The sequence below is a fragment of the Arachis hypogaea genome, chromosome 16 (assembly GCF_003086295.3).
Source record: "Arachis hypogaea cultivar Tifrunner chromosome 16, arahy.Tifrunner.gnm2.J5K5, whole genome shotgun sequence".
NCBI classification, from domain to species: domain Eukaryota; kingdom Viridiplantae; phylum Streptophyta; class Magnoliopsida; order Fabales; family Fabaceae; genus Arachis; species Arachis hypogaea.
This window is the reverse complement of record NC_092051.1, coordinates 28,593,485-28,607,713: the sequence shown is the minus strand read 5'-3', so window position 1 is coordinate 28,607,713 and position 14,229 is coordinate 28,593,485. Positions and strand designations below refer to the sequence as shown.

The 14,229-nt window shown below is 38.1% G+C and overlaps 1 non-coding gene across 1 annotated transcript; it reads right to left on the bottom strand.

Annotated features, from left to right (window-relative positions):
• Window positions 1-13,812: 13,812 nt before the first annotated feature.
• On the bottom strand, window positions 13,813-13,920 carry LOC112760879 (small nucleolar RNA R71). Its single transcript, XR_003181295.1, has one exon. It is a non-coding gene; the product is annotated as a small nucleolar RNA R71 (small nucleolar RNA).
• Window positions 13,921-14,229: the final 309 nt, after the last annotated feature.

Genomic DNA, 14,229 nt, shown 5'->3' with positions numbered 1-14,229 from the left:
AACACAAGAATTGAACAATTTTTAACTTAATCGTTCATGAATTTCCGAAATTAGGGGAAGCTGGCTGAGAAGAAAATAATGAGTTACCTACCAAATTGTTCCATGGGTTTCGTAGAGCTCGTTGCGGTGAACGTGTAGTCGCAAACGGTTCTCGGAGCTCCAGATCAAAAGTTATTGAGAGTTAAAGTTTGAGTGAGGGTTAGGGAGCTCTCTTCCTTCCCCAACCTGTTTGGCGTGTTGGATGCAAAATGGGGAAGAAGAGCTTCTGTCCCCTTTTTAAGTATGGGTCCGGTTGGACCCACAGGTCCGATTTGGACCCCGGTTCAACCGGTTCGGTCTTTCCGGTCCAATTTTGGGCCAAATTTTTGAAATTGGTATCAAAATTCTCGTTTCGACGAGCTCTATCTTATTTTGATATTAGTTTTGTATTTTTAACTTTCCTAATTAAAATTTGAATTATTGACTAATTATTTACCGATTTTAGCGGGGTTTACAATATGCATCATGGAATGGCTCTTGCTCATAGCACATTTGGGAAGGTTATTGCCAAGAGGGGTGATCAAATCCTTGAGACTCCTCCTATCTTTGATTGTTCCATCCTTGATGCATGTTGTCATTGTAATTCCCATCTCCTACAACATAGTTAGAATAAAACTCATAGCCAAATGGGTGAGAATTCATAGTGAAAAGAGAAAATAGAACAAAAACTAATAAGAAACAAGAGAAACAAAATTCTACAACTAGAAAATAAAGTAAAAATCAAACTATTCACAATATTTACATATGAACAATAGCCAATAATGTAACACCGTTGCAATTTCCCGGCAACGGCGCCAAAAACTTGAAAGAAGGTTTTCGTCGGTTAGAAATTTTCACAAAATAATTCTGTTGATAGTATAGTTCCCAACCAACAAATAACCTTCAATCAAAGTTTTAATTTGGTTGTCACAAGTACAAACTCCAATAAAAATAAACCGAAGTATTTAAACATCAGGTTGTCTCACAAGGAATTGTAATGAAGTGCTCAATTATTGGCTATGAAGAAACAAGGGGGTTTGATTTTATGATTGACAAGAAAAGTATAAAAAGAAAGTAATTGACAATTAACTAAGAAAGGGAATGAAAAGAACTCTTGGCTAAGGCTTGAAAATTGAGATCACCATCTTTATCTACAAACCATGTGTTGACAATTATGAGGGACCAACCCATCAAGTCTACTTCTATGCTTGAAGTACGTCAAATAGGCTTGATCAACATCAACCCATAAGTCCCAACCTAGCTACTAATTGACTTAGTAGTAGGCTAGCATTAATGGGTATCAAATTGACTACTAAGGGTTCTCAAATCACCAATTCAATGAGACCCAATGACTCAAGGTCACCCAATTCCCTTAGCCTAGGCCAAGAGTAAAGAAAACTACTCTACAACTAGTGAAAACATTTTATCAAACACCTAGAGTGCAATAAAAGTAAACATCATAAAATGCAAGAATTAATAAAACTATAACTAAGACAAACAAGAAATCAACAATAGCAATTAAGATAAACATAAAAAGATATGGAAACATAAAATTGCATTAAAAGAAAATTAGGATCAACAAGAGTGCATGAAGGTAAAAATGGCAAAATAAGAAAATTAACAAGGAAAACTAAGAAGATTAAGACAATAGAACAATAAAATATAAAGAGAGTTGAACTAAAAACAAGAATTAAAAGTTGGATCTAAGAAAATTCAACCTAAACTACCCTAAATTCTAGAGAGAAGGGAGAGCTTCTCTCTCTAGAATTCTAATCTAAAACATGATGAAAACTCTACTATGACTACTTCCCCCATTTCCTTGCAATCCTTGGGTTCAAAAGCATCAGAAATGAGTTGAATTTGGGCCTCCTTGAGCTCAGAAATCTCTCCCAGCATATTGCCTTTAGTGAGGTCACGTGCCGCTTGTCACGCGTACGCATGGGTCACGCGTACGCATCACTGGCAACTTTTCTCTTTCACGCGTGCGCGTGGGTGACGCGTGCGCGTCGTTGGCAGATCTCCTTCTCACGCGTACGCGTGGGTGACACATGCGTGTGGCTTTGAGTTCAGAAAATCCTCATTTCTTCATGAATTCTCCATTTTTACATGCTTTTTCTTCATTCCATCAACCCAATCTTTGCCTTCTAATCCTGAAATCACTTAACAAATATATCAACACATCGAATGGAATTAAAGTGAATTAAAATTAGCGATTTAAAGGCCTAAAAAGCATGTTTTTACTCTTAAGCACAAGTTAGGAGAATTTCACAAAACCATGCTATTTCGTTGAATAAATGTGAGATAAGTTGATAAAATCCCTTGAATTTAACACAAGATAAACCACAAAAGTTGGATTTATCACACTTTCCGAGCTGAAGTCCAAGAGACGCCCTCGGACCATGGTGTGCTAATTTTCGGGGTGTGGGTTCACACTTGTGTCATGGTTTTTAGTGACCCAAGCATTGGCATAGAATTCTTGCACCATTAAAATTCCAACTTCTTGGATAGGGTTGGTCAGAACTTTCCAACCTCTTCTCCAGATTTCTTGTCCGATCTCCGGTTACTCATTCCTTTTGAGCCTAAAGGGGACTTCAGAAATCACTCTCTTCTTTTGCCACTACTTCACAGAAGTGGTCTTGATAAGCCTTGGTGAGGAATCTTTCCCTTTTCCAAGGTTCGGAGGTGGAAGTAACAGCTTTCCCTTTCTTCTTTCAAGAGGATTCTCCGACTTTGGGTGCCATAAATGTGAATGGAAAGTAAAAAGCAACGCTTTTTTAACACCAAACTTAAAATCTTTGCTCGTCCTCAAGAAAAATATGAATAAAAGAGTAGAAGAAGAAGAAAATGGTAGCGATAGAGGGAGAGAGGGATTCGGCCTTGTTGGGGCTTGTTGTGTGTGGGTATGAAAGGTTGATGGAGGGGGTATTTATAAGGGTGGAATGGGGTAGGGTTCGAATGAGAGTGTGGAAATTGGGTGTGGTTGGTGGGGATGATAATAATTTTGGAAAGAGATATGGATGTGATTGGTTGAGGGTTTATGGGAAAGAGTGTGTGGGGAAGAGTGAAAGTAGAAGATAGAGGAAGGTAGGGTAGGTGGAGATTCTGTGGGATCCACTGATCCTGAGAGGCTAGGGAATTCGAATTCCCTGCCCCCTTGTGGGTGTTGAATGCCCAGCTTCTGCTCACGCCAGCTTTATGCTCCTCATAGGACATTGGACGCCCATTGGGGGCCTCCCTTCTGGCGTTAAACGCCAGGACTCTGCCTCCTTTAGGGCATTGAACGCCCAGCCTCTGCCCCCTGGCTGGCGTTTAACGCCAGTAATGCTGCTCTCCTTGGGCATTGAACGCCCATTAGGGATACCCTATGTGGTGTTCAACGCCAGCTTGGCTGCTCTTTGTGGGCATTGAACGCCCACTCTGCTTTCCTTGTCTGGCGTTCAACACCAACAAGGCATCTGATCCAGAATATTCTATTTCCAGTTCTGAATGTCTCTGTTTCTATTTTAACTGCTGCACATGATCATAAACTTAAAGAGATAACTATGTAAAATAAACTTAGAGAAAAAACAGAAATAACTAATTATGGTTCGGTTGCCTCCCAACAAACGCTTTTTTAACGTCACTAGCTTGATGGTTAGCTGACTTTCTTCCTCTTTTTCTAGTTGGTTAACAGAAATGGCTTCATGGGAGAAGAGGAGGAGATGAGTGCCCTCATATTTGAATTCCTTCTAACAAGCTTTCTTTTAGTGTGATCAGCTTGATTCTCCTTGCTTGTTAGGGTAAGGGTTGTATTGTTTCTCCATCCCCTATGCATCTTCCTCTTGGGACCTTCCTCCTTGGTGGGTGGTGACTGCCTAACACCAAAATTAAGTTTGATGTCTGTGGAAACTGTATCATTTTTCACCAAGGGAGGAGGCTTCAGTATTGTACTCTGCATGGAAGTACCTCCTTTGTGAGGGGGTAATAGAGGTTGAAGGACCTTGATAATCATGTAATCCTTCTGTAACCTCATCACTAACTCGCCTCTTCCAGTAGATAGAGACCATTTCTCCCAAACCTCAACAAAAGGAATATTGATTTGCAGCTTCTTAGAGCCTTCCAAGGATTGTGAGTAGTGCTTATCCTTGGTCTCATTTTGGGTCTTCTGAGGGTGTGGTACTTCAGGCTTTCTTCCAAAGAAATGGGCGTGTAACAGTGTGCTTTCAGCCTCTTCTTGAGTATCTTCTTCATCTAGTCCCTCAATAATGGTTACCAACTTAGGCTCAGCCTCCTTGGTATTAATGAGGGCCTTACACTCTTTTCTTGGATTCACTTCTGTGTTTCTAATAAGAGGGTTAGGGGGTTTCTAAAGTTTTTGAGGAAGGTTCCTCTGAGTGACTGCTCTATACTCCTTAGTAAGAGCCACTGTCTTTACTTCCCTCCAATCCCTCTTATTATTCAGTATTTTCTTCATGAACTTAGCATATGAAGGCATTTGTTCAAGAGCCTCTGCAAAGGGGATTTTGATTTCCAGCTTCTTGAAAGCTTCTAAGAATATAGCAAATTGCCTATCCTTTTCTACTTTATAGAGTCTTTGAGGGTATGGTAACTTGGCCTTGTACTCAAGGGCCATGAGTGGTTGATGAGCGGATAATTTATACCCTTTTGGCATTGTTTTTACATAGTTTTTAGTATGTTTTAGTTACTTTTTATCATATTTTTATTAGTTTTTATTCAAAAATTACATTTATGGACTTTACTATGAGTTTGTATATTTTTCTGTAATTTCAGGTATTTTCTGGTTAAAATTGAGGGACCAGAGCAAAAATCTGATTCAGAGGCTGAAAAAGGACTGCAGATGCTGTTGGATTCTGATCCTGCTGCACTCAAAATGGATTTTCTGGAGTTACAAAAGCCCAATTGGCGCGCCCTTAATTGCATTGGAAAGTAGACATCCTGGGCTTTCCAGCAATATATAATAGTTCATACTTTGTCTGAGATTTGATGGCCCAAACTGGTGCCCAAAGCCAGCCTAAAACTTTCTGGCGTAAAACACCTAAACTGGCACCAGAATTGGAGTTAAACGCCCAAACTGGCACCAAAGCTGGCGTTTAACTCCAGGGACAGCCTATACACGAAAAAACTTCAATGCTCAGCCCAAGCACATACCAAGTGGGCCCCGGAAGTGGATTTCTGCACTATCTGCACTTAGTTACTCATTTTCTGTAACCCTAGGTTACTAGTTTAGTATAAAAACTACTTTTAGAGATTTATTTTAGAGCTTTTGAGATATCTTTTGATCACTTTTGATCTTTTGACCATTTTTCACGCTTGAAGGCTGGCCTCACAGCCATGCCTAGACCTCTTTCACTTATGTATTTTCAACGGTAGAGTTTCTACACCCCATAGATTAAGGTGTGGAGCTCTGCTGTTCTTCATGAATTAATACAAGTACTATTGTTTTTCTATTCAATTCACGCCTACTTCTTCTCCAAGATATACTCTCGTACATAATTCAGTTAAGTCAGAATGAAGGGGTGATGATGAGAAAACTTTTGCGTGGTCTAGAAATTTGCGAATAAATCCTCGTTGCAAGTATAGTTTCTAAACCTTCAAAAGTCCTTTCATACAAATGTTTTGGTTGTCACAAGTAACAAACCCCTTTTAAATTGATAACCGAGTATTTAAACCTCGGGTCGTCTTCTCAAGGAACTGCAGGGAGGTATGTTCTTATTATTGGTTATGGAGATTGTAAATTCGGGGTTTTAAGAATGAGGAATAGATATGACAATTGATTTAAATAGCAATTAAAATAAATAAATAAATACTGTAAAATAAACTTTTGGCAAGGTATGAGAAATTGGAAGTTCAGGCTTAGTTATTCTTATCAGCAACAATGAAAGTTGAATCTTAATTCCACTTAGTCAACCTTTACTAAAGTAAAGGAAAGTCAAGGGACTAATTAGTTTGATCTTCGAATCCGATTTATTTCCTAAGAAAAGGTTGGGATTATTGAAGTTCAGTTCAATTAGCAAAGATAACAGTTATCAATTATGTTGAGCTAAGATAACTCCTGAGTTACTGCTTTCTTAACCAAGACCAAAAGAGGGAAAAGTAAATTTACTGGAATAAAAATGCCTTCAAATGTAAAACAGCAATAACATAAATTAAAGAAAGCAATCATAAACTGAAATACCTCAAATAGCATTAATAAGAGAAATTATCATCTAACATGAAGAGTTCATAAACTAAATTGGAAGAATAAATAAAAATAAAGAACCTGGGATTGAGAGTTACTCCTAAAACTAAGAGAAGTCCTAAATCCTAAGAGAGAGAGAGAGGAGAGAACCTCTCTCAAAACTAGATCTAAAACATGGGAAATAAAACTGGCGAGCTCTCTCTGAATGGATGCATTCCCTCACTTCATAACCTCTGGTCTATGCCTTCTGGACTTGGATTTGGGCCAAAAAGGGCTTCAGAATTCGCTATGAGCGTTTTTTGCAATTTCTGGTGCGTGGCCTCTGTCACGCGTCCGTGTGGGTCACGCGGTCGCGTCGTTCGGAGCTTTTCCTTGCCACGTGGTCGCGTCAGTCATGCGACCACGTCATGTGCGTTCTGCTTAAGGCGCGCAGTCGCGTCAGTCATGCGGCCGCGTCGATGCTGATTCGCGCTTGGCACGCGATCGCGTCGTCCATGCGATCGCGTGGATGCCAGTTTCTTCAGAAGCTTCGTTTTGTGCTTTCCTTCCATTTTTGTATGTTTCCTTTCCATCCTTTAATTCATTCCTACCTTAGAAGATCTAAAAACTACTAAACACACTAATCACGGCATCGAATAGAATTAAAGGTGATTAAAATAATTAATTTAAAAGCATAGGAAACATGTTTTTCACATACATCACATAATAAGGAAGGGAAAGTAAAACCATGCAATTAACATGAATAAGTGGGTGAAGGATTGAATAAATCACTCAAATTAAGCACAAAATATATCATAAAATATGGGTTTATCAACCTCCTCACACTTAAACAATAGCATGTCCTCATGCTAAATCCAAGGTAATAAGTAAGGTTAAAGTGATGGAATGTTATGCAATGCAATCTAATCTAAATGCAACTACCTAAATGCATCATGCAATTCTACTTTTCTATTTACTCATATATAAAGCTTACAGGTAGTTAAATTAATTCACATTCTCAAGGAGTCAAATATATATAGCCAAGCCTTAGATAATCAATAAGCACTTTTACAATTGAGATGGGAGAAAAAGCATTTTATGAACTTGCAAGACAATTAGATAATTCAAACAGAAATAAATGTTAATGAGCTATTGAACCCTCACTGTATTTGTGTTTACTCTCTAGTCACTCAGTGTTTATTGGGTCAATCACTATATTCCTCTTTTTATTCTTCCTTTCTATAACTTTGTTCTTCATCTAACCAATCAACAATTATAGAATATGGTCATACCAAAAATCATGAGGTCTTTAATTAAGGTTGTAATGGGGCCAAGGTAAAGGTAAGGATATATGTATAAGGCTAAGTGAGCTAATAAGTGAATCCTTAATTAGACTAAGATCTCACCTAACATACATACTTAGTAAAACAGAACTTCTTTACCTATTTTCCCATATTTTTCCCACTTTTGGATGTTACATGCTCATGTTTCAACTTTTGTTCTTATTCCATGTGCATTGCTTTTATTTTTGCATTTGGGGAATTCTTTTGTATCCCCGTTATTAAATACTGAAAAATAACTTTTTTTTAATGCACATGGTAATTTAATCACTTTGATTTCTCATGAGCATGTTTCCCAAAATTTCTTATTTTGAGTTATTTTTATTCTTTTTAATTTTTTTTTACCTCTTGTTTTTATCATCCATGTTCTCAATAGGTTTTTCGCATTTTAAACTATTCATAATTTTCTATCTTAAGCTAACCAAGGATTCAACTTGGGATTTTATTTTGTTTTTCTGCTTAAGGCTAGTAGTGTGGCTAAATAGAATAAAAGAGAATTTAAAGGCTCAAGGGGGCTAACAAGGGTGATGTGAAAGGTAGGTTATTTTGGGATAAGTGAGCTAAAATTAAATGGTGGCCTCAATCATTCTTTTTGGTATTTATCTATATTTTATATTCTATATTCTATAATTGGACATATAGATTAAAACAAAGTAAAGAACATCAGAATGTAAAAGAAGGGAGGAACACACAGGAATAAAAATTATGGTTTAAATGTAACCATACAATTAAGCCACAACTCACAGGCTATGTGTTCTCTAGCTCAAAAATCATTTATCACTTATGTATGTCATGCAGGTTTAGTTAAAAATTCTCATTATTCTCAATGTAAAACTTATATTGAATGGCTTTAAAGTTCTAGTGTTTCTCCTTGATGAAGTGTTGTTAACTAACATGTAATGCTATATATACAAGGTGTGGGTTGTTTTGATTCTGTTAAAGTCTCTAGTTTACTTCTTTTTTTTTCAATCTATTCTGAGTTATCTTATGCTAAAAAGAGTAAACTATACTAATCAATCCACAATTTCTATAACTAATAAGTTAGAATTGTAACTAAGTGGCTAAAATATGAACTAAAAATGCAAAATGCAGGAATAAAGTAAAAATACATAAACAGTAGCAATGTATAAGTACTCAAAAAATAATAGTAAAAATAAAGAGAAAAATATCCAAAATAAAAGAAAAAAAAGTCTGTAGTGGTTCACCAAAATAATACGCCAGAGATGGCGACCTCCCCACACTTAAAATGTAGCATCGTCCCCGATGCTCACTCAAGCCGGGTGTGAAGGGGTGTCATCACTGGAAGGGATGGTACCTGGGGTCTCTGTGGTGGCTGGCTGAATGTCCGGCTGCTGGAGAGGAGGGGCTGTCTGAATGGGGATCTCAGGATCTGCAGCCTGGATCTGCTAGGGTGCTGCCTACTGGGTGTCTGCCTGCTCTGCCTCTCCCTGGGGATGGGTCTCTGCCTCGGGCGCATCCGCCTCCTCCTCAGATGCCTCAGAAGGTGTGTCAGGCTCGGAGGGGATGTCGCCGGATCGTATCATCAGCTTCAGGTACTCATAGTGTCGCTTGTTGCGACGCTCCATCTGGTCAAGTCGTCAAAACAAGCAGTGCACCAGATGATAGACAGGCTCTGTGGCAGGTGGTGGTCCAGTGGTGGTGGCAGGGGTAGGTGGTACAGCGGTAGAGGAAGAGGGACCGGCAGATGGTGTAGCTGTATCATCAGCAGTGGCAGTCAGGAATGGAGGTCTGTAGCCCAAGGCCAGGAAGTTCCTGCTGTACGGGATAAACTTCTTGCACTCTGCAGCAGGTGGCCTCTCATCAGCATCCTCCCATGGCACGTCAGCTCGACGGCCCAGCTGTGTAACCAGATAAGGAAAGGGAAGAGTGCCTCGGACGTGGACCCTGGCCATATAGTGCCGGATAAAGCGTGGCAGGTACAGGTCCTTGCCCTCCATCACACACCAAAGTAGGGTGATCATAGCGGCTGGTATCTCAGTCTCGTGAGTACTCGGCATAATGTAGTTGCTGAATATCTGATTCCATAGCCGAGCCTCATCATTCAGGTAAATCCGCTTGATCCCTTTCGGCATGGTGGTGTTTGATGAGCGGATAATTTATACGCTTTTTGACATTGTTTTTAGTATGTTTTTAGTAGGATCTAGTTACTTTTAGGGATGTTTTCATTAGTTTTTATGTTAAATTCACATTTCTGGACTTTACTATGAGTTTGTGTGTTTTTCTGTGATTTCAGGTATTTTCTGGCTGAAATTGAGGGACTTGAGCAGAAATCAGATTCAGAGGTTGAAAAAGGACTGCTGATGCTGTTGGATTCTGACCTCCCTTCACTTAAAGTGGATTTTCTGGAGCTACAGAACTCGACATGGCGCGATTCCAATTGCTTTGGAAAGTAGACATCCAGGGCTTTCCAGCAATATATAATAGTCTATACTTTGGCCAAGAATTGACGATGTAAACTGGCGTTCAACGCCAGCCTTCTGCTCAAATCTGGCATCCAGCGCCAGAAAAGGATCCAAAACCAGAGTTGAACGCCCAAACTGGCACAGAAACTGGCGTTCAACTCCACAAATGGCCTTTGCACGTGCAACACTCAAGCTCAGCCCAAACACACACCAAGTGGGCCCCGGAAGTGGATTTATGCATCAATTACTTACTCATGTAAACCCTAGTAGCTAGTTTATTATAAATAGGACCTTTTACTAGTCTTTTTGACCATCTTTGGACGCCTGGTTCTTAGATCAGAGGGGCTGGCCTCTCGGCCATGCCTGGACCTTTCACTTATGTATTTTTAACGGTAGAGTTTCTACACTCCATAGATTAAGGTGTGGAGCTCTGCTGTTCCTCAAAGATTAATGCAAGTACTACTGTTTTCTATTCAATTCATCTTATTTCGCTTCTAAGATATCCATTCGCACCCAAGAACGTGATGAAGGTGATGATTATGTGTGACGCTCATCACCATCTCCCTTATGAACGCGTGCCTGACAAACACTTCTGTTCTACATGAATTAAGCTAGAATGAATATCTCTTAGATCTCCTAACAGGAATCTTCGTGGCGTAAGCTAGAATGATGGCGGCATTCAAGAGAATCCGGAAGGTCTAAACCTTGTCTGTGGTATTCTGAGTAGGATTCAATGATTGAATGACTGTGACGAGTTTCAAATTCGAGAGTGCTGGGCGTTAGTGACAGACGCAAAAGGAGGGTGAATCCTATTCCAGCATGATCGAGAACCGACAGATGAATAGCCGTGCCGTGACAGGGTGCGTGAGCATATTATTCACTGAGAGGAGGGGATGTAGCCACTGACAACGGTGATGCCCTTGCATACAGCCAGCCATGGAAAGGAGTAAGACCGATTGGATGAAGATAGCAGGAAAGCAGAGGTTCAGAGGAACGAAAAGCATCTCCATTCGCTTATCTGAAATTCTCACCAATGATTTACATAAGTATCTCTATCCCTATTCTATTATATAATATTCGAAAACTCCATGATTATTTTATATCTGCCTGACTGAGATTTACAAGGTGACCATAGCTTGCTTCATACCAACAATCTCCGTGGGATTCGACCCTTACTCACGTAAGGTATTACTTGGACGACCCAGTGCACTTGCTGGTTAGTTGTATCGAAGTTGTGACAATTATGAATTAAGATCAAAGCACCAAGCTTTGGAGCCATTATCAGGATTTGTTCGAGCCTGGAGATCACAATTTCGTGCACCAAGTTTTTGGCGCCGTTGCCGGGGATTGTTTGAGTTCTCGGCAAGCTTTTGGTCCGGTAACATCAGTGCCAGATTCCCTTTTGATCCGGCAACAGCACCAAGTTTTTGGCGCCGTTGCCGGGGATTGTTTGAGTTTGGACAACTGACGGTTCATCTTGTTGCTCAGATTAGGTAATTTTCTTTTTATTTTCTTTTCAAAAAATTTTTCAAAAATAATTTCAAAAATCTCTCATCTGTTTTCGAAAAAAATAAAAATGTTTTCAAAAATTTTATTCAGAATTTTTAAGAATGAATTCTAGTGTTTCATGAAGCATGTGAAGCCTGGCTGGCTGTAAAGCCATGTCTAAATTCATTTGGACTGAGGCTTGCAATTTGTTATCAAGAGCAATTTAGTTGTTGCTCATCTACCTGCTGCTGATCCATGATCACCTGCTGAAGCTTGGCTGGCCATTGGCCATTGGCCATGTCTAGTGTTTTGGACTGGAGCTTTCTTTGAAAGCTTGGCTGGCTAGTGAGCCATGTCTAATTCCTGGACTGAAGCTTTAGACTAAGAATGCTAGATTCCTAGAATTCATATTAAAAATTTTGGAATCCTTATTTTTATTTTTATTTTTCAATTAATTTTCGAAAAAAAAAACCCCAAAAAATTAGAAAATCATAAAAATTAAAAATATTTTTGTGTTTCTTGTTTGAGTCTTGAGTCATATCTTAAGTTTGGTGTCGATTGCATATGCATCTTGCATTTTTCGAAAATATCATGCATTCATAGTGTTCTTCATGATCTTCAAGTTGTTCTTGGTAAGTCTTCTTGTTTGATCTTGATGATTTTTTGTTTTGTGTCTTTTCATGTTTATCATATGCATTCTTGAATTCTTAGTGCGTAAGCATTAAAGAATTCTAAGTTTGGTGTCTTGCATGTTTTCCTTGCATTAAAAATTTTTCAAAATTATGTTCTTGATGTTCATCTTGACATTCATAGTGTTCTTGGTGTTCATCTTGACATTCATATCATTCATGCATGCATTCATTGTTTTGATCTAAAAATTTCATGCATTGCATAATTTTCATGTTTTTCATAAAAATTTCAAAAAAATCAAAAAAAATATCTTTTCCTTTTTCTCCCATCAAATTCGAAAATTGAGTTGACTTTTTCAAAAATTTTTAAAAATCAAAGTTGTTTCTTATGAGTCAAATCAAAATTTCAATTTGAAAATCTTATCTTTTTCAAAATTCTTAGTTATTTTCGAAAATTCCAAAAATATTTTTCAAAAATCTTTTTCTTATTTTTATACCAAATTTTCGAAAATAACTTAATCAATTAATGTTTTGATTCAAAAATTTGAAGTTTGTTACTTGCTTGTTAAGAAAGATTCAAACTTTGAATTCTAGCATCATATCTTGTGATTTCTTATGAATCAAGTCATTAATTGTGATTTTAAAAATCAAATCTTTTTCAAAAACTAATTCCTATCATATCTTGTCAAAAATATCTTCTTATCTTATCTTTTTCAAAAATATCTTTTCAAAATATCTTTTCTAACTTCCTAACTTCTTATCTTTTCAAAATTGGTTTTCAAAATTTGTTTCAACTAACTAACTAACTTTTTGTTTGTTTCTTAACTTTTTCAAAACCACCTAACTAACTCTCTCTCTCTCTCTCATTTTCGAAAATATCTTCCCTCTTTTTCAAAAATTTCTTTTTAATTAACTAATTATTTTTATTTTTTATTTTTGATTTCAAAAATTTTCGAAAATTACTAACATTTTTCAAAAACCATTTTCGAAAATCACTAACTCTTTTTCAAAAATAATTTTCGAAAATTCCCTCCCTCTCTCTCATCCTATTCTATTTATTCATTCATATCCTAACATCTCATCTCACATCTCTAGCCTCCTCACAGTTGTGTTTCTTCCATTATATTACATTATTTGTCTCCCCATCTTCTTCTACTCACACAGGGATCCCTATACTGTGGTATAAAGGATCTCTATTATTATTATTATTTTTCTGTGCCTTCTTCTTTGTCATATGAGCAGGAGCAAGGATAAGAACATTCTTGTGGAAGCAGATCCAGAACCTGAAAGGACTCTGAAAAAAAAATTTAAGAGAAGCTAAATTACAACAATCCAGAAATAACCTTTCAGAAATTTTCGAACAGGAAGAGGAGATGGCAGCCGAAAATAATAATAATATAAGGAAGATGCTTGGTGACTTTACTGCACCTAATTCCAATTTACATGGAAGAAGCATCTCCATTCCTGCCATTGTAGCAAACAACTTTGAACTGAAACCTCAGTTAGTTTCTCTGATGTAGCAGAACTGCAAGTTTCATGGACTTCCATCTGAAGATCCTTTTCAGTTCTTGCAGATATGCGATACTGTTAAGACTAATGGAGTAAATCCTGAAGTCTATAGGCTCATGCTTTTTCCTTTTGCTGTAAGAGACAGAGCTAGATTATGGTTGGATTCTCAACCCAAAGACAGCCTGAACTCTTGGGATAAGCTGGTCACGGCTTTCTTAGCCAAGTACTTTCCTCCTCAAAAGCTGAGCAAGCTTAGAGCTGATGTTCAAACCTTCAGACAGAAAGAAGGTGAATCCCTCTATGAAGCTTGGGAAAGATACAAACAGTTGACCAAAAAGTGTCCTTCTGACATGCTTTCAGAATGGACCATCCTGGATATATTCTATGATGGTTTATCTGAGCTATCAAAGATGTCACTGGACACTTCTGCAGGTGGATCCATTCACCTAAAGAAAATGCCTGCAGAAGCTCAAGAACTCATTGACATGGTTGCTAATAACCAGTTCATGTACACTTCTGAAAGGAATCCTGTAAGTAATGGGACGCCTATGAAGAAGGGAGTTCTTGAGGTTGATACTCTGAATGCCATATTGGCTCAGAATAAAATATTGACTCAGCAAGTCAATATGATTTCTCAGAGTCTGCATGGAATGCAAGCTGCATCC